We start from the raw sequence: 23087 nt of genomic DNA on the forward strand, positions 1-23087 counted from the left end.
ACAATATGTTCAAAAGCCGAATAAAAGATAAATGGTTGTTGCGGTTGCCTCTTAACAAAGTTAAACTTACACGTGTTCGCTATTGAGACTAGGAATTTATCGGTCATGACCAAGATAGCAGGAGTCACAAGCCTAACTTAAGACTTGTGAAGGCATTTTGACAATAACGTTTTTTAAGGGCGTATTGTTATACTTTGTTGAAAATTGACATTTTGGTTAATATCCCACAAAAAAAAAAAAAAAAAAAAATCAACATCTTCGAAAGATTAAAAATCAATGAATTCATATTTCTCATATTCTTTTTTCACTTTTTCCTACATTTGTCATCTTCTCTTCCAATATGAGGAAGGAGTCCAACAATTTTGAATATGTATCTGTCATAGTAAAATGATATTTCATAACTGTTAAAGTTCTCTGTTTCATTATTCATGAAAGGCACAAAAACTATCACCCCAGGTATCTTCAACAACAAAATTTCAAACCCTTACGAATTTGATCAGCTAACAATTTCCAATTCAACTCCAACTAATGGTTTACCAATAGTCACCACAAGAACAAACACCCTCCCGAAAATGGTGAAACCTCTTAGCATCCCTAACAAATATCTCCCTTTGCTCAACAACAGACACACATTTCAAAAACGTGTGACAATCGCCGCACACTCGAAGATTCTTGGTCATACGAATCACACTTTTATCAGGTGTACTAATAAGCCCATATGCAATTGCAAGTTTCTCACTATGACCATATAAGTTAGCCACTTTAAGCTCCTCACTAACATCATGTAACACAAACTCTGTATCCGGAACATAACCATAAACCTCCAGCTTCTGTATCAAACTCTCAAGTTTCTCATTTATTGCCTTTATTTCACTATGTGAGTGATCATTGCTACTAAACTTGTGGGCCCCGTTTTCGCGCTTCAACCCACGTAATCCCCGGGGTCTTTTTCAAGTTTCTGTTAGTCATCATTGCACGAAACTTGGCCACATTTTCCCACTTCCCTGCTTTCGCGTATATAGTTAAAAGCATTACATAATGACTAGGATTATTAGGCTGTATTTCAATAAGATTTTCAGCTGCTTTTTATAGATTCTACAAGCTCCGAGTAATGCAGACCATAGACCCACGTTCTTTTCAACTGTCATGTTTTCAATCATATTAAACGCTTGATCGAGTTTTCCAGCACGACCTAAAAGATCAACCATGCATGTATAATATTTCACATCTGGTTTTACAAAATATTGTTCTTGCATTAATGAAAAAACACGAAGGCCCTCTTCAACTAAACCAGAATGACTACAAGCATATAAAAGTGATCCTATTTGGTGTGACTCGGTTTTTTGACATTAACGGTAATAATTCGAGTGCTTTTTTTCCTTCCCCATGATACCCGTAAGCTGCAATCATTGTGCTCCATGATATAACATTCTTATCCCTCGTTTTATCGAACATCTCTCTAGCAGAATCAATGCTTCCACATTTTGAATACATATCGATAACTGCAGTTCCTAAAATCACGTCTAGCGATTGATATTGTTTCTTTATTAGATCATGTATGACTTCAGCTTTGTTCATGGCCCCCAACTTTGCACAAGCATTCACAACCGTCACCATTGAAATCTTATCGGGTACAATGTTGTGTTCTTTCATCTGATCAAACAAAACCAATGACTCATTAGCATGCCCACAAGTAGCATACGCACCAATCATAACAGTCCATGTAGTAAGGTCCTTATCGACCATCAAATCGAACAACTTTCTTGCATCATCTATGATCCCACATTGTGCGTACATGTCAACAAGCGCAGCGCAAATAAACGTATTCATACACGGTCCAAATTTGTGCACAATTTGATGAATCAACGTACCCCTTTTGAGATCCTGTGTATCCCTACAAACTCTTGTCACACATGGCAAGGTGTAAACATCAGGCTGTTCACCCGACCTGACATATTCCCTAAACACTTCAAACAACTGGTATAATTCCTAACCTTCGCATAACCACCGATCATAACACTCCAAGAAACAGGGTTTCTTTCAGGCATTTCATCAAGCAGGTTATAGGCATCATCCAGAGCATTGTAACGTACATACATATACAAAAGCTTGTTAACTAAAAGAAGGTCTTCGAACAAGCCAGTAACAAATATTTGGGCGTGAAGGAGTTTAATCTGTTGTAAGTTTTTACAGTTGATTAGGGAGGAAAGGTAGAATCTTGGGTCCAAAAATGACGCTTCTTGAGTTCGGGTGATCCGGGCGGATACTACCCGACACGAATCCAAGAGTCAAAGGAAGGATCCTAATCCTAACCATCTTTGATAAAAGCCAGGGAGAAGGGAAGAGTCCAATTGGAACCGGTATCATCGCATATACTTGGTTATTTCAACCCTTTATCCGAAATATATGCCATGATCCTATATACATGCTTGCACGTGGGATTATGGAATTTGAGCCTTTTGTTTATTTGTTTACTACTACCTCCGTCTCATTCCAATAGTCCAGTATTTCATTTTGGGTTGTCCCAAATTAATAGTCCACTTCCATAAATAGAAAGGAAAGAAGATATTTCATTGGTGGATCTGGAGAGAGAAGATATTTCATTGGTGGAGAAATGAAGTTAGTGGGATTTCCTAAAACTGCGTGTTTTTTATCTGTGGACTATTGGAATGAGACGGAGGGAGTATATAAATAGGTGAACAAAAGAGAAGTGGGGCAGAGCCTCTATCTTTACATTAAATTGTAATTGCAAAAGTTAGAGAGAAAATGAAACATATATTCCCATTATTAAAATCTTATTATTCACCCATATTCATTGTTACAATATTATTAGTGCTCCATTGACCATTCCCATTGCAAAGATAATCAAATAAAAACCATAAGTACGTTTTATTACATGACATATATCCATTTGTACGTAACAAAAACAAACGCAATGTATCATCCCTACGGGATCAACGGGTTCTTGAATCTCGTAACGGATCATCGGGGGGCAGTTGAAGTGTTATGATCATGCAATTGACAGTTTGCTTGGCCCTCATCTAGATCTTCTAATAAAGCAGAAGCAACATAGGAAAACTTGTGGGATTTGATATGTGGATTTGCAGTAAACAATTTAGCCGTATAATTTTTGAGTTTAATCATCGTGGCTAGCTTTTAAACTGCTTATGTAAACCATTTATCTATCTATATCTTTTTTTTTACGTAAGTTTATATCTAATCTAATTTATAATTTATAATATCTAATCTATTATACTTTTTCTTTTATAGGGAATTTTGTAACACAATGGTAAAGGTTACTCTATCTTTTCGCACCTAAAGTCAATACAATTTTCATTTTCTCTGTTTCTCACATTTTTAAATGGATTTAACTAACGAAAACCTTTACCTTTAGGATTGTTGTTAACACATAGACAAGACTATTCTTCCTTCAGTTAGCCCTTGTACAAGATGACCTAGATGGCTTACTCGTAAAGTTAACATTTTCATTTGGAGGCTTAGTTTAGATTGGCTTCCAAATTGTATATACTTTACCTTCGTGTGGAATCGAGATTGAGACTATTTGTTGTCTGGTTTGCAACCAAAATGTAAAGGCCAATGACCACTTATTTTTCTGTTGTGGAGTCACTAAATATATTTAGAGGCATGTTCGAATCTTGTTAGAACTTCAATGTCCGAGTTACAGTGTTGGTTCGATTGGATTAACTGGTTTGAAGAACGAAACACTTCGTTGGACATAAAGGTGAAAAATTATGTCATGGTTTCGACTTATCTTTGGTTTATGTGGGTTTTTTTTAGGGAAAATTTTCACATCGAATACTCTCATTTCCGACCCACACACGTCAGGTAGGAAACTCCAAGGATTGACCCGGGTTACTTAGCAACTAATCGCGAAAAAATCCTGGAGAAAACCTCCCCCTTATCGGAATTGAACCCGAGTTGCTTGGCAACTAATCGCGAAAAAATCCTGAAGAAAACCTCCCTCTTATCGGAATTGAACTCGGGTTACTTGGCAACTAATCGCGGTCCTCTACTAAGGCTTGGAAACCACTCAGGCAATACCTCGATGGTTTTGGTTTGTGTGGTAGTTCGAAAGATTGTGTTATCTTCAATTCTCTTCAAAAACGAAATACTCTGCTCGATCTAATTTGTTTATTTTCATTTAATTGACTCAAATATAGAGGTAGATTGAAAGGTTAATTGCTCAAACACTTCATTAATTAAACAAATGTAACGTTTTTTTTTCCTCTTCCACCATCCTGCCAAAAGAGTTGTTTTTGATATATATATATCTCTGTTCCAAAGAAAAAAGATGATACTACATTTCTACCTCTAATCCACTATTGTTTTTGATATATAGTATTCAAGTTTGTAAGAATCGGTAGTCTTTTGCGCACTTCATATTGTGAAACGATTAAGTACATAACTTGATGCAACTATACCAACTCTTAGCTTCGAGGGTGTTAATGGTGTGTCCTAGGGGATTCACGCATAAAAAGCATCATTTTATACAAAAGAAAATATCGAAAAGCATAAAAGATAGTAATTTTGAGAAGTTTTTAGCATTATCCGTCCAACGCTCAGCCGGCCGCCAAGCGTCATGCGTAAGCCATGTAGGCAGCTTCTATGCTTAAGCCCTTGATTAGGCGCGTTAGCGGCATGCGGCCACGTCAGCCAATGCTAAAGGCGGTTTCGGATATATCGCATAACTGAATTAATCAGCGTTTGACACGTGTTTCCGAGAATTTCGGACATTCTACGCGTATAAATATACCCCTTGGGTCACCACATTAATCACCTAAACTTTGGGAGCAGGGAATACACTTTCTCTCTTACACGGTAGTTTCTCACTCTAAACTTTAACCGCTTAGCAACAGAACGCTACACGAACCAATCTCTGCTTGGTCCAAAGACTGATTGAGGCTACCCTACGGATTTCTCATCCGTGTTCCGGGTCTGCAGGGATCGAATCCCGAGGTCAAATATCAGCCGACAATATATCGCTCAATGCTAGGCTGTTATAGTACTGTACTGGTACCTTTCATCCGCTATACGGAAAATAGTACCAACAAGTGTTAATCTTACTAGATGATCGGACTCACGGGGACCGAATATGCGTCTGATTGTGATATATTAGCGTTCAAGGACTTCACGAATTCAAAACCCCGGTCTAGACACCGTGAATAACCATAATCGAGATGATGATGTTACATTTAAGATGGATGCCTTATTAGTGAAGATAATTCGACAAAAAATGGTTTTCTATTGTGTAAAAAGGTTGGTTTCTCTTGGTTTGTTGATATGGTCTACCGACATGTTCGAGTTGTAAAAGAGTTATGGGCATTGGAACTCATACTTTAGTATGAGTCCAATGGTTCCATATACAACAATCAAATATTTGATAACAATTGTTTGAAGACAATATATTTTTTGGGTGACCGAAATCCAGAATAAGCTCAATTCGAAGTTAGGTTAGTGAGCATCATTCCTACACAAGAATCTCGTATTGTGAGTTAGATGCATAGTGTTATGCAAACCTCAAAAAAAAAATCATTATGAGCACGGAGCTCCATCCACATCACACAATCATGAAGATGAAGCCATTGCGGAAGAGGAAGAGAAAGACGAAGATGTAAGTGATGCAATGTCGCAAGAAAGTAATGAAACTGTAGAGAGTTTTACCATCCAACAAACGAGTTACATAATATCACGGTTTGGGTTCCTTAATTCGCAAGTTGATGTTGAAGGTCGACTTCCATTTGATGAAGATGACGAACCAAATTTTTACTTTTTGTCCTAATGAGACCCCTAAATTAGTCTTTGAAGGAATGACTTTTAAAAGTAAGCCGAATTTATGTTCGCTGTTCGGAAGTGGAACGTAAAGAATAGTAGAGAGATAATTATTATTGATATGAGGCCAGACTATGCATTAATAAAATGTTTCATAAGAGGAAAACTCTACAAGGGTACCAAAGAAGCTTTTTCATGTATGTGGAGTGTTACTGGTTCAAGTAGGAACAAGTACCGTATATGGCATATTTCAAAGTGTCTTATGCCCAACCGAGATCAAATGACTCTTGAGCTTGGGAATGAACCTCATGCTCCTCAAGATCCAAACATAATCCAAGTGTCTTATGACAAGGTCACTAATACCCGCAATATCAAGTAATTTCTCGTCCGCAACTCGAACCTACTGGAATAACACTTGAAATTTACCATCTCTTTCATGAACGGGGGCGCATGATACGAGGCACCCGAATCTAAAACCCAAGATTCGTCAAACAACTCCTCATGGTACATCAAAGCATCTTCAACCATCGTCGTTGTGTTCTCACCCGCCTTCAAACCCATGCAATACGATCTAAAGTGGTCGACTTGGTGACAGTTCCAACATTCAATGTTTCTTACTTGTGATGGATCTCTCTTAGAACTTGTCCTGATTCTATTCCTACCCCTACCTCTGCCAGCTGCACTAAAAAGATAACCCGAATGTCCAGTCGAATCTTTTCTCTGATTCTTTCACTGAGAATTAAATCCCGGTTCCCTTCAAAGGTCAACTTAGTAGTTCCGGATGAACCACTAATTGAAATAAACGTGTCAGACCAAATCTCGGGCAACGAAGATTACAGAAACAAAGCTTCCAACTCAACCCCAGCTGATTTCAGTCGAGTCAAAAATAGTTTAAACATGTCAACATGATTAGCTGCAGAAGCTCCTTCCTTCATCCTCTTATTCACTAGTTGTATGATCAAGAAGACTTTATTTAAAGCTGAAGGTTTCTCGTAGATGTTAGATAGTTCAATCAACACTCCTTCGTTCGTGGTTTCACCCACGATGTTATAGGCGACGTTCTTGGTCAGAGAAAGCCGGACTACACCAAGTGCCTTCATATCCAACAATTCCAAATCCTCACGCTTCATCTTTTCAGGTTTAGTACTAGTTATCGGCAGATATAAAACCTTCTAATCTAACACTTCTTCAATATGCATTTTCCAGAAGCCAAATTCTTCGATGGCAAGTTGATGTTAATTGTTTTTTGTTTGTGGCTATTTTTGTTTGTGATTTACAATTTCAACGTATAGTGTACATATACGATAACATATGGAGGCTGTTGAACAATAGTTACAAGTTGAGTGGGTACTCTATATAATATGTTTTTTTACTACCTTAATAATCAACACTTTGACCTCTATTTTACTTATGTACATCGTAAGTATAATTTTGAATTCCTTAACTTATATGAGTATATTTTAGATGAGTATTAGTTCGTTAAGATGACGAATATAAGTATTGTATATATTACATCAAAATAAAAAAGGGTTAAATTGAGTCGTCAAACAAGTTTACCTTATTTTTTTTTTAACAGCAGGAAAGTAAACTTTTATTCATCACAGAAATTTACATGGTTTACAGGTACAAGTTTAACTTTTTAAAAATTGGTGGGACGGTTCTTTCCACGAAGCCGAACTAAAAATTATGGAACCGAATAGAAATTATTTGGTACGGTCCTCAGTACGACTTCCTTCAATAATTTGAGACTTGAAACGGAACCGAACCAAATTAATTTGAGACGGAACCTATTTATGCACATGTCTATCTCCAAGTTCAACTTGCTCACCAAGTGAACGGTAATTTATCTAAATTCCCTTAGTATTATTCCTCTACCGCCGTAAATCGACTGTTTAGTGCGAAGATCTTGCAATATACGTTTTTCAAGTATTTTACAATTATGACACCTAGATTATTTAGAAAATTTTAATTAACATTAGTTTGTTTACAGTCTTAATTCTTAATATAATTTTTAATATTAATAATTTTTATTAATCAATTTATATTTATATCTGTGTATATATGTCATAATCTATCTAATTAAATGTCTGAGTTTACATATGCGGTGTATACGTTTTAGAAAACATATGGGCAAATGGCTCGAAAAGGTAACATAAATTACCAAATTTGACAATCAAGGAAACCCTCAAATCGCATAAACCCAAAAAGGATTTCAATTTAATTTTTGCGCAAGAAAATGATTGCGTGTTTAAAAATTTTAAAATTGAGGTATTTTTTGGCCATTGACTCCAGATCCATCAAAGGCTGAAGGTCAAAAAAAGGCTCAAAGTCCATCAAAGGCCGAAGGTCCAAAACAGGCTCAAAGTCCATCAAAGGCTGAAGGTTCAAAACAGGCTCAAGTCCATCAAAGGCTGAAGGTCCCAGTGGTGAAGAAGATCCATTAGTTGCTTTCATAGATGCAGAACTTGAGAAAGAAGATCCATTAGGCAAAAAACAACTTGATGGTTGAAATGTCCCGTTCATATTGATCATAAACGTTCCATATTAATTGATTTCGTTGCGAGGTTTTTACCTCTATATGAGACGTTTTTCAAAGACTGTATTCATTTTTAAAACAACCATAACCTTTATTTTATCTATAAAGGTTTAAAAAGCATTACGTAGATTATCAAATAATGATAATCTAAAATATACCGTTTACACATGACCATTACATAATGGTTTACAATAAGAATATATTACATCAAAAATAAGTTTCTTGAATGCAGTTTTTATATAATATCATACAAGCATGGGCTCCAAATCTTGTCCTTATTTTAGTATGCAACAGCGGAAGCTCTTAATAATCACCTGAGAATAAACATGCTTAAACGTCAACAAAAATGTTGGTGAGTTATAGGTTTAACCTATATATTATCAAATCATAATAATAGACCACAAGATTTCATATTTCAATATACATCCCATACATAGAGATAAAAATCATTCATATGGTGAACACCTGGTAATCGACATTAACAAGATGCATATAAGAATATCCCCTATCATTCCGGAAAATCCTTCGGACATGATAAAAACAATATCGAAGTACTAAAGCATCCAGTACTTTGGATGGGGTTCGTTAGGCCCAATAGATCTATCTTTAGGATTCGCGTCAATTAGTAGATCGGTTTACTAATTCTTAGGTTACCAAGCAAAAGGGGCATATTCGGCTTCGATCATTCACCCATATAATGTAGTTTCATTTACTTGTGTCTATTTCGTAAAACATTTATAAAACTGCATGTATTCTCATCCCAAAATATTAGATTTTAAAAGTGGGACTACAACTCACTTTCACAGATTTTTACTTCGTCGGGAAGTAAGACTTGGCCACTGGTCGATTCACGAACCTATAACAAATATGTACATATATATCAAAGTATGTTCAAAATATATTTACAACACTTTTAATACATTTTGATGTTTTAAATTTATTAAGTCAGTTGTCCTCGTTAGTAACCTACAACTAGTTGTCCATAGTTAGATGTACAGAAATAAATTGATATATATTATCTTGAATCAATCCACGACCCAGTGTATACATGTAACGACCCAGATTTTTCCGACCATTTTATACATATGAGATTAATATTTACATAAATTAAACATTACCAACATGATAAGCAATCCAAATTGTTGAGTCTTGTGTTTTTGAAAAGAGTTTTACACAACGTTTGACCGTCCAATTTGACCGATGATATCACGAACTATATAACATACGATAATTATACGATTGTGTACATATACGTATTTATACATATTTAACATGACCTAAGGATGGTTTAACATATCATTGTGTACTAATAACAATGAGTTATAAATATACTTTGAGACTACTAACTAAAGTTTTCAAAACGGTAACTATACGTAACGTTCTTTGATATATATACCTATAACCTATAATGCTTATACAAGTATCGTATAAATACGTATTTAATTACTTTTAAAGGGCTTAAATACATAAAACAATATAAGTATATTCACAAAAGATAGTTATATTTGAATTCTCGTTCCGTTTCCTCAAGATTTTTACACGTATACCTAGGGTATATGTAACCGTATTGTACACAGCTTCTAGATGTATTTACTATTGGTATATTGAAAAGAACTGCTTCTAATCCATCCGGACGAAGTCCATATCGATTATAAACGAATCACAATAGTTGGTTACATTGAGAGGTACTTGACCTCTATATGATACATTTTACAAACGTTGCATTTGTTTTTAAAAGACAACTTTTCATTACATCAATAGTTGGCAGGCAAGTGTATCATTTCATAGTATCCAAATGACCTAATCTGTCATTTACTTAATAATAATCTCTAATGAACTTCAATGACTCGAATGCAACGTCTTTTTGAAAAATGGCATGAATGGCCCCACGTAATATCCTTATTACGAGCTAATGCACAACGGAAGTTTTCTTTAATTCCTAAGAATAAACATGCTTTAAAACGTCAACATAAAGTTGGTGAGATATAGGTTTAATGCTAGCAGCGTTATAACTATGGACCACAAGATTTCATATTCATAAACGTTTAAATAAAATATTATAAGTTGTTGAGCACTTGATAACCATACTTAACATTTAATCAACGTCGCATATTCCCTTTATTATGAAATCTTACTACACCGTACCAAGTGTAGTCACCGAAATGAAGTACTGTGCAACCGTTGAATACTGGTCGTCCAGTCCGGTTGGGGTTGTCAGGCCCTATAGATCTATCAACAGGATTCGCGTTTACAATACCCATGTAAATAGTAGTTACCAAGCTACAGAGAAAATATGCCAGTGGTACAACTCAACGTAGAATATATTTTTAATCACTTGTGTCCATAATGTAAAACATAAAATGCATGTATTCTCATCCCAAAATATTTAGAGTTTAAAAAGGGACTATATACTCACCATACTGTATTTTGTAGTAAAAATACATATAACATCATTGAACAAGTGTAGGGTTAGCCTCGGATTCACGAACCTATTTCATATATATATATATATATATATATATATATATATATATATATATATATATATATATATATATATATATATATATATATATATTAACACATATCATGGTAATCGAACAAGTTTACATATTATTATTGATATAGTTGGTATTTTAATAAATTATATGTTCCTTTAGTAACTTAATTAGATATATTTATTAAATAGATAAATAATATTTATTAAAAAAAATCTCAATATAGTTATGTTTTATGTTAATAAGATATTTTTATATAGAAAAATCTTTATTTGATATAGTAGTAATACTAATAGTAATAATGATAAAAATAATACTAATTATGATAATAATCATGATAAAATAAGATAATTTTAATAAGAATGTTAGTTTTAATAATAGTACTAATTTTAATAAAAATGATAATTTAAAAATAATGATACTTTTAGTATTAATAATAATAATGATAATAATAATAATAATAATAATAATAATAATGATTATAATAATAATAATGATCATAGTTCGTAATATTTTGTATTAGTTAAATAATAATAATAATAATAATAATAATAATAATAATAATAATAATGATAATTTTAATAATAATACTAATAACAATATTTATAATACTTATATTAATAGTAAAAATGATAATAATAATAATAATAATATTAATGATAATGATAATACTAATAATAATAATAATAATAATAATAATAATAATAATAATAATAATAATAATAATAATAATAATAATAATAATGATTAAAATATAATTACTACCTTACATAATGAGCTTTCTTAAAAAAAAACGCACAAGACCGGGCTCGAACCTCTGACCTCTCGAAAACCCATCACTCCTCTAAACCATTTGGGCTACGACTGTTTTCTGTTTTAATATAGATTTCATATTTATTTAATCCGCAACATACTATGTCTCTTTCTTCTTCAATTCCAAATCATCCATTGTTTTAAATAGTGGTCATAAATAATTCCAGACTGAGATGATGTCGTAACTTTACATTATAAACATCCTGAGTTGATTGTTTGTATTAACAGGAGAAATAAAAAAAAAATGATTTAAACAGACCTGATATATGCGTATGAACTCATATTTGATTTTTGGATTTAAAGCCGTTTTAGACCCAGCTTATAACACGAAAGATGTTTCAAATCCTTGTTAGAAACTAAAGGAATCGTTAATTTCATATAAAACATCAAATTGATCTTTAATTTCTCCAAGAACAGAAACGTTTGACTTTTTAAAACATAGGTTTGACTTACAAATTCGATCTTGATATTAGGATTTGAATTTTGAGACTTTGTAGAAAGATTCAATAGAGGATTCCTAATCTATCTGTATTTATATATTTTGAAATTTAATTCGAAATCAAATTTTGACACAAATTGTAAAGAACAGAGGTACTCGATGAAGAAGAAAAAAAAATAAATAATCTGTTTCTCAAAATACAATGGGCCGATTGATTTAATGGGGATAAAGGTTGACCAGTTCTCACAAGTAAACAGAAATTCAAAGAAAAAAATGTATCCCTGATAATGATATACTCGTAATTATCTGATTGTATATATATTATAAATATTAATAATTAAATAAATATAAATATATTAATAATAATACTACTTTTAATAAAAATAAAAATAATAATATTAATTACAAGAATAATGCCCTTTTTATTAATAATATAGTTAATATTAATATTACTAATCATAATAATATTAATGATAACAATAATAAGTTTGTATCTTAACAATACTTATAATAATTGATATAATCTTTGTAATAATAATCATATTGTAACGAGTTACATGTATCAATCTTATATCTATATATTATTATTTTAATAATATTAATAATACTGATATTAATACTTATTTTTAATATTTATATTTATATATAAAAATAAATATAATAACTATATTCTATTTTGTAACTACATGTATTAATATTATATTTTATCAGTTATATAATACCATTGAATATTCAATATTTTTACATATAATGGTATTCATTCAATCAGTAATTTTTGTGTCTCAATCATATATATTATATATATACATCTATTACCACATATTTAATTATATTTTAAATGTTAAATAATATTTTAATTATATATATATATATATATATATATATATATTGAAGCAAATATTCTCAAATAAAATATTAAATATTTTTATTAACATTAACGATTTATGTAAATTTAGTTTATTCTATATATTTAACTAAACAGTTTAATAATTAAATCACATGATAGTTCGTTAATATAATTAATTTATAATATATAATTAATTACATGTTTAGTTATTTATATATATACATTTCTATTTACAATTAAAGGTTCGTGAATCATCGAATATCATCACTGGGTAACAGATTTCATGAATATAGTTTTCGAGGTTTTCGAGACTCAATATTACAGATTTTGCTTATCGTGTCGAATACATATAAAGGTTAGGTTTAAATTTGGTCGAAAATTTCCGGGTCGTCACAGTACCTACCCGTTAAAGAAATTTCGTCCTGAAATTTGAGTGAGGTCGTCATGGCTAACAATAAAAATATTTTTATGACGAATATGAGTTGATAATTAGAGTTTTATCATTATTGATTAATATAGATAAAACGATTCGATAATGTGAAGTGTACGAGTGAAGCTATCACAGAAGAGTGAAAAGTTTCGTCTTAAATTTTGACGTAGTCTTGGTGGATTTCCGGAATTCAAGGTATTTAAAAGAAAATCTTGGAAATCTATAGGATTTGGTTATTCGAAGTTTATGTAAAATTAGGATCCTTTTTAATTTAATGCGATTATATGTCTTGATTGCTTTGTCTGGTATCTTCTCTATAAATGAACTTCTTTTGTTCCATTATTTTCACCACTCCAATTCTTTCTTTCTCGACCCATACTTTCAAACGATTGTGAAAATGCTTAATCCAGTTCCGATCCTTGTCCTCATTCTTACTATAAAAACCATCATTCTCCTTTTCCAACTTTCACCAGAGGAGTCTGCTTATTTCTATTTTGCTCTTGGGGTTATAGTGCTTTTAATCCTCCCGTGTCTTTATGTCGCTATAAACACGGTTTGTAATTTTGGAGTTATTATTGGGCTTTATATTCTTCATTATTTTTCGGAGCTTCATGCTTTCGTTTTCTCTTCCCGACTTCGAGTCAAGCGAGTAATGGTCTGGAATTTGTAGGTATGAAATTTGGAATGAACATAGCTAATGCTCTAAGAAAAAAAATGGTAATGGAACGATTTTGATTTGTCAAATTACCAGAATATCCTGGAAAAGACCGAATCATCAAGAAATATTTTCTTGATATTTTTAGAAATTAAATAGAATGTAAGAGTCGTGTAACATGACACATGATGATGGTACTGTGAATCATCACATTCCATTAGAAACTCATCATGACTTACTGTAATATAATGACGTTGATCAAGTGTCATTATATTATACTAATTCATGCTTCAGTTCCCAACACTACTTCAAAACATTCATATTTGAATTTTTCAGAATTTAGAAACTAACATAGTTTTTTTATATTGAATCGTAGGTATTGCGAAGAGATAAATGATTTCAGATAAGAACACTTATGAAAATATATTCAGAAATATCGAGGATATTTATAATGAAAGATATGATGATATCTTAGAATGTTCAAGATATGATAATGAAGAATATTTGTCTGTGAAGGTTTAGAATAAGGAGTAGGGTTCTTACTAACGGTTTCAGCAGGTACTGAATCATTTGGATCCTTTGAAGGCAGGTTCAGTCTTTGTGATTTATCTACAGCATCTTTCATACTTTGCTCAATCCATTTTCCAGTTCCAAACCTTCTCTTTTTCGGAGCTTTACCAACACACTGTACTTTATCGTCAACTTTTGACTTGTTAAACTCGTTTATAGTTTTTGCTGCTTCATCAGCATTTCAAGAACTAGTCCGTAGTTCAGGGTATTTTTCAAAAACTTCACATTCGAAGTATGTAAATCTTGGAGATAGACGTTATATGTATATATAACTATTGAAGTAGGAACGCTACGAAATTTCAAAATACTGATTGCTGATCTTCTGTAATTGTTATAGCAATTCTTATTGCAAGACGCATATGAGTAAAAGATGGGGTTCCAATGAATAAGTATAGTGATTTTTCGGAGAGGTTTAAGTCAAAGGTTGATGAAATTGTCTATAAGTTTACTGCTAATGTGACGAGATATGAAAGGTTTCCCAGTAACAATGATGAAGGGATAACGTATATATCGAGATTATAATAAGGCTATTCCGATTGAAAAATCGAAGTTGACTTGCTGGAGCTGTGACAAAACTGGCCACTTTGAAACAGAATCGTAAGGTTGTTTTTGCTAATAAATGATAAAGAATTCGACGCAGTACGTGTTAAACTATGACTTTGGATTCAAGAGTTTTTCAGGTGCATAACTATATGCATAAATCTTTTCTTCTGTAGATGAAGTGCGGTTGGTCCAACCTCTCGATTGAGATATTTCCAAGAATCATGAAAGATTTGAACAAGGATTGTAATTGTCGAGGTACAAATGAGGTTTAAGGTGAAATAAAGTGGCAAACTTGAAGAATTGTTTAATTTCATATGTTATAATCGATATTTTAATTCATTTTAATTGTCTAAAGTTAGTAGTCCAATAGTCCAATAGTCCAATAGTTCATATATAGTTTAATATATAACATTCGAATTAATTAATACGTATCGTGACCCGTGTACCGGTCTCAGTATTGATCACAACTCAAACTATATATATATTTTGGAATCAACCTCAACCCTGTATAGCTAACTCCGTCATTTGCATATAGCGTGTCTATGGCTGTTCCAAGATAGATATATAGATGGGTCAATATGATATGTCGAAACCTTGTATACGTGTCCTGTTATTTAAAGTGCGTAAAATAAATACAGAAATTAAATTGCGATAAATAAAATGTAATACGGGATTAACAGTTAGCTGGGAACAGTTAGCTAGGATTTTGTCAGCGTGGATTCTTAACAAATTCATCGTAGTTAATTTGTTTGTTTCTAACAAATTTTATTTTGTCCAAAGTTTCTTCATTGTGCCACTTGTTGGATTCTGATAGGTCAAAATCCAAATATGAAATTTGAATGGAAATGGTTATTCGGTGATGAATGGATTTGTATATCTGTGGATGTAGTTAGTGAATGACTGTTGAATCGGATTCGAAGAATGTACAGTGTAACTTATTAATGTGAAATCTAGATATTCCCCGAGTATTACCTACCCGTTAAAATATTTTCACCATTAACAGTTTGTACAAAAGAATTTTTCAATTACAATCTTTATGAAAATATACTTACATATATATTTTCTTCAGATGTAATTATAGATTTAATGAGTTAATAAGATATTAAACTCATTTGATTTATCGTTAGTACTAGATTACATAATATCTAAAACTTTAGAAATTACATAATCGCCATGTCGAGCGAAAATAATCTATTTAAAACGTTATGTAGAACGAAGATAAATGATGTAGAACGATACTTAGAACGATAATTATGCTCGAGGTACAGAATGAGATATTGAGGCATGTGATGTTGAAACTTGGGTTGTTGGTGGTACTGCTGTCGATGTTGGTGGTACTGTTGGTGCCGATGATGTTGCTGGAGCTGTTAAGTTTTGCACCATATTCTCCAAAGCCACTACTCGAACGCGAAGCTCGTTGACTTCTTCTATTATTCCGGGATGATTGTCGGCCGGAACGAGCGGATGAATAAGGTTTAGAATTTTAGATAAAAGATAATCGTGACGAGCTACCCTGGAGATGAGGCTAGAAATGGTGTTTCGGATAGGTTCACTGGTAAGTGCTTCAGGTTCTTCACCCAGAGGTGAATTCGATTGGTGGGAGGGATCACCTTCTTCTTGTCTCCATTGGTTAAGTCGACTACGAACCCATCCTCATTTCATCCAAAATAGGTGATGGCTAAGTGGTTGATCCATTCCGGTTACACTGCTTTCGGATCTCAAGTAGATATCCATGTCGGAATAGCTGTCGGAATCTGAGGAACTTGAACTAGTTGAGGAATCCATTTCGTACGATCAGATAAAGGGTTTTCGATATAAAATGATTTTCGGATATCGGATGATATTCTAATTACATAGAATATCTATACATAGTACAGGAGATCCCGTAGATTACGGAGGGAATTAAGGAAACGTGTCAGTCAAGACTTAATGTGATGAGATGTGAATTTGTCTGTACACCGTCTATGCAATAATTGCAAAAAGATGTGTCAAGACTGAAAATGACAAGTAGATATTTTTCGACAAATGGTGGTAAGAAAACACTTTTTACATGCAGACCAGGTTCAAGTCTAGACTCAATAACATAACCTAACAACTACTAGGTCGAAGTCCAGACTCATTAATGCATCCTAACAACTACTAGTTAGACACACTAATGCAAGACCTGGTTCGCTACGACCACCGCTCTGATACCAACTGAAAGGAACTGCTTCTAATCCATCCGGACGAAGTCCATATTGATTATAAACGAATCACAATAGTTGGTTACATTGTGAGGTACTTGACCTCTATATGATACATTTTACAAATGTTGCATTTGTTTTTAAAAGACAACTTTTCATTACATCAATAGTTGGCAGGCATGTGTATCATTTCATAGTATCCAAATGACCTAATCTGTCATTTACTTAATAATAATCTCTAATGAACTTCAATGACTCGAATGCAACGTCTTTTTGAAAAATGGCATGAATGGCCCCACGTAATATCCTTATTACGAGCTAATGCACAGCGGAAGTTTTCTTTAATTCCTGAGAATAAACATGCTTTAAAACGTCAACATAAAGTTGGTGAGATATAGGTTTAATGCTAGCAGTGTTATAACTATGGTCCACAAGATTTCATATTCATAAACATTTAAATAAAATATTCTAAGTTGTTGAGCACTTGATAACCTTACTTAACATTTAATTAACGTCGCATATTCCCTTTATTATGAAATCTTACTACACCGTACCAAGTGTAGTCACCGAAACAAAGTACTGTGCAACCGTTGAATACTGGTCGTCCAGTCCGGTTGGGGTTGTCAGGCCCGATAGATCTATCAACAGGATTCGCGTTTACAATACCCATGTAAATAGTAGTTACCAAGCTACAGAGAAAATATGCCAGTGGTACAACTCAACGTAGAATATATTTTTAATCACTTGTGTCCATAACGTAAAACATAAAATGCATGTATTCTCATCCCAAAATATTTAGAGTTTAAAAAGGGACTATATACTCACCATACTGTATTTTGTAGTAAAAATACATATAACATCATTGAACAAGTGTAGGGTTGGCCTCGGATTCACGAACCTATATCATATATATATATATATATATATATATATATATATATATATATATATATATATATATATATATATATATATATATATATATATATATATTAACACATATCATGGTAATCGAACAAGTTTACATATTATTATTGATATAGTTGTTATTTTAATAAATTATATGTTCCTTTAGTAACTTAATTAGATATATTTATTAAATAGATAACTAATATTTATTAAAAAAAATCTCAATATAGTTATGTTTTATGTTAATAAGATATTTTTATATAGAAAAATCTTTATTTGATATAGTAGTAATACTAATAGTAATAATGATAAAAATAATACTAATTATGATAATAATCATGATAAAACAATATAATTTTAATAAGAATGTTAGTTTTAATAATAGTACTAATTTTAATAAAAATGATAATTTAAAAATAATGATACTTTTAGTATTAATAATAATAATGATAATAATAATAATAATAATAATAATAATGATTATAATAATAATAATGATCATAGTTCGTAATATTTTGTATTAGTTAAATAATAATAATAATAATGATAATTTTAATAATAATACTAATAACAATATTTATAATACTTATATTAATAGTAAAAATGATAATAATAATAATAATAATATTAATGATAATGATAATACTAATACTAATAATAATAATAATAATAATAATAATAATAATAATAATAATAATAATAAAAATAATAATGATTAAAATATAATTACTACCTTACATAATGAGCTTTCTTAAAAAAAACGCAGAAGACCGGGCTCGAACCTCTGACCTCTCGAAAACCCATCACTCCTCTAAACCATTTAGGCTACGCCCGTTTTCTATTTTAATATAGATTTCATATTTATTTAATCCGCAACATACTATGTCTCTTTCTTCTTCAATTCCAAATCATCCATTGTTTTAAATAGTGGTCATAAATAATTCCAGACTGAGATGATGTCGTAACTTTACATTATAAACATCCTGAGTTGATTGTTTGTATTAACAGGAGAAATAAAAAAAATGATTTAAACAGACCTGATATATGCGTATGAACTCATATTTGATTTTTAGATTTAAAGCCATTTTAGACCCAGCTTATAACACGAAAGATGTTTCAAATCCTTGTTAGAAGCCAAAGGAATCGTTAATTTCATATAAAACATCAAACTGATCTTTAATTTCTCCAAGAACAGAAACGTTAGACTTTTTAAAACATAGGTTTGACTTACAAATTCGATCTTGATATTAGGATTTGAGTTTTGAGACTTTGCAGAAAGATTCAATAGAGGATTCCTAATCTATCTGTATTTATATATTTTGAAATTTAATTCAAAATTAAATTTTGACACAAATTGTAAAGAACAGAGGTACTCGATGAAGAAGAAAAAAAAAATAAATAATCTGTTTCTCAAAATACAATGGGCCGATTGATTTAATGGGGATAAAGGTTGACCAGTTCTCACAAGTAAACAAAAATTCAAAGAAAAAAATGTATCCCTGATAATGATATACTCGTAATTATCTGATTGTATATATATTATAAATATTAATATTTAAATAAATATAAATATATTAATAATAATACTACTTTTAATAAAAATAAAAATAATAATATTAATTACAAGAATAATTTCCTTTTTATTAATAATATAGTTAATATTAATATTACTAATCATAATAATATTAATGATAACAATAATAAGTTTGTATCTTAACAATACTTATAATAATTGATATAATCTTTGTAATAATAATCATATTCTAACGAGTTACATGTATCAATCTTATATCTATATATTATTATTTTAATAATATTAATAATACTGATATTAATACTTATTTTTAATATTTATATTTATATATAAAAATAAATATAATAACTATATTCTATTTTGTAACTACATGTATTAATATTATATTTTATCAGTTATATAATACCATTGAATATTCAATATTTTTACATATAATGGTATTCATTCAATCAGTAATTTTTGTGTCTCAATCATATATATTATATATATACATCTATTACCACATATTTAATTATATTTTAAATGTTAAATAATATTTTAATTATATATATATATATATATATATATATATATATATATATATATATATATATTGAAGCAAATATTTTCAAATAAAATATTAAATACTTTTATTAACATTAACGATTTATGTAAATTTAGTTTATTCTATATATTTAACTAAATAGTTTAATAATTAAATCACATGATAGTTCGTTAATATAATTAATATATAATATATAATTAATTACATGTTTAGTTATTTATATATATACATTTCTATTTACAATTAAAGGTTCGTGAATCATCGAATATCGTCACTGGGTAACAGATTTCATTAATATAGTTTTCAAGGTTTTCGAGACTCAATATTACAGATTTTGCTTATCGTGTCGGATACATATAACAATTAGGTTTAAATTTGGTCGAAAATTTCCGGGTCGTCACATATATACACCTTTAATCATTCATTCTTAGCAGCCATCTTAGAGTCAAAAACATGTGGAACCATTATTTATCAACTTGTATGACTAATGAGCTAAAAAAACAAACTTAAGGATTTTTTTTTCTATATAACAAGTAAATTCGTTTTTATGATTTCACCCCATTTTTCCATTCCATTTTCTCATACTTACACTCCAAATTCTCTCTCAAAATACTCCTAACATCATACTTGATCATCTCCAAGCATTTTCACCATCTTTTAGCTTCATAATCAAGGTAAAACTATGTTTAAACTTTGATTCAATTCATGTAAGTTATTTATCTTAAATCAAGATATAAACTTACTTACAACCTTTGTTTCTTTTCATGATTTCACTTCTTAATCTTCCAAGTCATCAAGAACAAGTTCATATCTTATTTATTCAGTAACTTTCTTAATCATACTTGAGGTATAACCTTGATTCATCATCTTGTTCAATTCATATATGACTATCTTACTACGAATATATATAACAACAAGAACATAGTTTGAATTATTTCAAACTTGTTCGCAAACTAAATAGATCCTTCTAACTTGACTTTTAAAACACTTCAAGACCTGTAATATATCATAATGATATGCTAACTTAACAAGATACAACTTGATTTTACAAAGAACACCTTAAAACTGAATCTACGTCGTCGGAGTGCAACCGGGGGCTGTTTTGGGTTGGATAATTAAAAACCATCTTAAACTTTGAATTGGAAGTCAATATTCTGGAAAAATGATATTTCTTATGAATATGTTAATATATAAAAATCTCATGGTGTAACTCAAAGTGTAAGTGTTTTTGTAAAAATGATCATCTAGGTGTTGTTTTTACAACGGAAATGATCACTTTCATAAGATTCACCAAAGTTTGACTTATAACCTATGATTTTGAATGCAAACTAAGGCATTTACAGTTCATATTCATAAATAATGACTCGATCCAAGGAAGTGGCAAGTTGAACCAACAAAAACGGAGTTGTATTGAAGAAACTACGGCTAAAACAAAATTGGGTATCCGAAGCTAGTTTAGCTACGAAATTAATTGGAGTAAAACTAAACTAATCATATCTTTGCTAATTAATATGATATTTTATATATATTTACTTATGATTTGATTTTATATATTTCAGGACCACCCGTAAACAACACGAGAGGATTAATTATAAGACCTCATGATTGTACGCAACACGTCATTTGACAACACGGTACTTTATGTACGCAACACGTCATTTGACAACACGGTACCATGGGTCGAGATTAATTCCGATCAATACGAATACGATGGGGTCTTTATTTATTTTATTGAACAACTAATTGTGGACTACCAACATCGGACTGCTAACTACGGACTATTAGATATTAAAAGTATTATAAGTATACATGTAACGATTATTTGAAAAGAAAATATGTTGATATATTATATATGGTTAGGTTCGTGATATCTATCGGAGACCAAGTCGTGTTAAATATCTTCAAAGCAAAAGTGAGTATATAGTCCCACTTTTAAACTCTAAATATTTCAGGATGAGAATACATGCATTTTATGATTCATGTTATGGACACAAGTGATTAAAAATATACATTCTACGTTGAGTTGTACCACTGGCATACTTCCCTGTAACTTGGTAACTACTATTTACATGAGGTATTGTAAACGCGAATCCTGTTGATAGATCTATCGGGCCTGACAACCCCAACCGGACTGGACGACCAGTATTCAACGGTTGCACAGTACTTCGTTTCGGTAACTATACTTGGTACGGTGTAGTGAGATTTCATAATAAAGGGAATATGCGACGTTGATTAAATGTTAAGTATGGTTATCAAGTGCTCAACCACTTAGAATATTTTTATTAAAACGTTTGTGTATATGAGATCTTGTGGTCTATATTTATAACGCTGCTAGCATTAAACCTATATCTCACCAACTTTATGTTGACATTTTAACCATGTCTATTCTCAGGTGATAATTAAAAGCTTCCGCTGCATTATACCGAATTTAAGCAAGATTTGGAGTATGCATATTTGTGTCAAAAATAAAACTGCATACCGAAAGATTTGTAATGTGAAATATGTTGAAAATCGTATTGTTATTATCAAATGTAAAGTTTGTAAGACTAAAATTATGGCTAAACGATAATCATTATTATGTTGTTTAAGCCTTTGGTTATAATAAAGGTTATGGTTTGTATCATAAAAACGTATGCAGATTTTGAAAAATGTCACATATAGAGGTCAATACCTCGCAATGACACCAATAAGTACGTAACGTTTATAATCGATATGAACGGGATGCTACAGGTGGTATCAGAGCGTTGGTCTTAGAGAACCAGAAAATTTGCATTAGTGTGTCTTATCGAGTTTCTT

At 31.1% G+C, this 23087-nt stretch overlaps 1 pseudogene; it reads right to left on the minus strand.

Annotated features, from left to right (window-relative positions):
* Positions 1 to 533: 533 nt before the first annotated feature.
* Positions 534 to 3144, minus strand: LOC139852096 (pentatricopeptide repeat-containing protein At3g12770-like; annotated as a pseudogene).
* Positions 3145 to 23087: the final 19943 nt, after the last annotated feature.

The sequence above is a fragment of the Rutidosis leptorrhynchoides genome, chromosome 6, assembly GCF_046630445.1.
Source record: "Rutidosis leptorrhynchoides isolate AG116_Rl617_1_P2 chromosome 6, CSIRO_AGI_Rlap_v1, whole genome shotgun sequence".
Lineage (NCBI taxonomy): Eukaryota > Viridiplantae > Streptophyta > Magnoliopsida > Asterales > Asteraceae > Rutidosis > Rutidosis leptorrhynchoides.